Source organism: Montipora capricornis, chromosome 14, assembly GCF_036669925.1.
Source record: "Montipora capricornis isolate CH-2021 chromosome 14, ASM3666992v2, whole genome shotgun sequence".
Taxonomy (NCBI): domain Eukaryota; kingdom Metazoa; phylum Cnidaria; class Anthozoa; order Scleractinia; family Acroporidae; genus Montipora; species Montipora capricornis.
In genome coordinates this window covers 39,632,086-39,634,585 of record NC_090896.1, presented here as the reverse complement: position 1 = coordinate 39,634,585, position 2,500 = coordinate 39,632,086, and the positions used below count along the sequence as shown (strand labels likewise).

At 39.7% G+C, this 2,500-nt stretch overlaps 1 pseudogene; it reads right to left on the bottom strand.

The window, feature by feature from the left end:
• Positions 1 to 2,500, bottom strand: part of LOC138031968 (uncharacterized) — a 15,095-nt pseudogene that overhangs the window by 3,568 nt on the left and 9,027 nt on the right.

The window sequence follows — 2,500 nt, the reverse complement described above, 5'->3', positions numbered from 1 at the left end:
GGCCTATGCTCCTTTAAATTGTACGATTTTGAAAGGGCGAATTTTGGAAATTTGGCATGCTTCATATAACTTTTAAATGTTACACAATGTACTTCATTTGAAGGAGAAACCGTAAGTGTATTTAAAATATTTTCTTATTTTAAGAAAGGGGCGACTTTAAAGCAATTGTTTTGAAATTTGAGCTACTTTGGAGCAAATTTTGAAGAATGTTTAGGCAACGTTTGAAGGATTTTAGAGCAATTTGTGGCTAAGCCTAATTGGCGCTGAGTTTGGAGATCCTATGGCGCGCAGTCAGAAGCTAGAAAAACGACTGAGCCAAGGTTCCTGTACAAGCTCCTTTAATTAATCTCCCTCCCTTGCGCAGGGGCCTCGTGGTTAGAGTGCTCGACCCCGGATCGAGTGGTCCAGGTTCGGGTCCTGGCCGGGGATATTGTGTTGTGTTCTTGGGCAAGACACTTCACTCTCACGGTGCCTCTCTCGACCCAGGTGTATAAATGGGCACCGGCGAAAATGCTGGGGGTAACCCTGCGATGGACTAGTCGCTTCATACTACGGAAACCGGAGCATAACCGCCGGCCTCATGGGCCTTCCTAGGCTCGTAACAGACTTTACCCCCTCTGCCCTCTCTTTACGCGCATTCTCTCCAAGAAACCAGGGCACGGCCATCCGTTTTTTCCTAACACCGGAAAAGCGTGCGCTTAAACATACAGCTAAATAAAACCAAAGAAAGATCCTTACATTGTGAGCAGCTCTTTCAACAATTTTCTTCCATATATTCCCTATTCGTCTTGCACTGTCCATTTGCGGCCCAGCCAGGGCATTTGTCAGGGTGTTTGTCGATGCAAGGCGCTTCAAATAAAAGCAATGAAATGTTCTTATAGAGTTTAGTACCAGACTTCGAGGCCAAGTTTGATCCTAATCAATGCACAGCTCACCGACCTTTTCACCTCTTCCCAGTTTTAACTAGAAAAATTACCATATCGTCTTTCGCGCTGAATTCAGGCATCAAAGCTTTAGAGGGGGAGTTGTTTTTGTGTTGTAAGCACAAAATATTCGGGTCTCGTGGCATGGAGCTGTCGGGTATGCAATCATGGTGTTTCTGGGATACGTAATTAACTATGATACCGTTTGTGGGTGCATTAGAATTCAATTGCTCTTTTGCAAAGAATATGCCCGGAAAATAAGAAAATTTTCAGCAAAAAGGATAAAAGAAAAGAATATAATCGAATAAAATTGAAATGTATTAAAATTTAAAAAAAAAATAGAAAAAGGATTAAAATAAAAATACAGTAAATTAAAGAAAATGTGTAAGCGAAAAATGCCGACGAGTGATATCTCGCGTCCTCCTGTTTGATTGTTACTGCTACTTGAACTACCAATGGCATCCCTCCAATTTTATGGAGGAATCATTCTCTTGTTGATGACACAAGAAACCAGCCGTTAATTTCGAAAGCAATATCTTAAAAATGTGGGCCTCGTATAACAGATAATAATCGAGGACAACGAATGCATCGGTGCTAGTGCTTTAGCCAACCCTTAATTTATCCGCACCGGCCTTTCGAAAGGAAAAAGCTCAAAACTGAAGGTGAATTAAGTTTAATTAACCAGTTCTTTGAACTTTTGAAGGCAACCAACGTATGTATAATATGTTAATTGCGTCGGCAAAATACATGTAATTGCGGCAGCAACGATTTCCCGATCACACTACACGAGGGAAGTTGGAGAGGTATTTCATGATTGGTCAGTTTACGATGCAGACCGCAGATTTAGAGCCCCCTTCTTGCTTATTGTTTTTTTTGTTTGTTCTTCTTATAGAAGATATGTTTCTTCGATGTGACTCGGGGATGCTCGGAAAAAGTCCGATAGCGCTCTTTTACGACCTTCCGATTACAACTTCGGATGCTCTACCGACTGAGCCATAGGATGCTCGTGGGACCTTAGCCATTAAACTAGGTTCAGGTGAAAATTGCCCTGCTATACTGCTATGACTGAAGTTGTCCAAGAGATGCTTTCTCACTACTTGACATCTGCTTCATAATAATAATGGGAATATCGTTCTCTAAAAAGAAGCGATTTTTTAAAACATTTAGCTATAAAAAATTGCGAAAAAACGATTCTTAAAAACATTTAAGAAATCTTTAAAAAGCGGTTAAAAAATATATATACACGACCCTCATTAATGAGGGCCAATTTCGTGTTCTCAAAAAGTGCCACGGGAAATTCGACTGCCTCGTTTACGAGATGCTATTCATCCAAGAACTGAAGCCTAGCCTTAACACCCAGAGTGAATCCATTAGTGCTAAACTCTTTGTTTAGCTTGTATCTTATTTTTTTAATGAACTATTGTTTATCTTGTATTTAAAGAATATTATCACTATTTCCTTTTCACTTGATAATGACGTCCGAGAACGTCGAAACGTCGTGTATATATATTTTTTAAACGCTTTTTAAAGATATCTTAAATGTTTTTAAGAATCCTTTTTTCGCAATTTTTTATAGC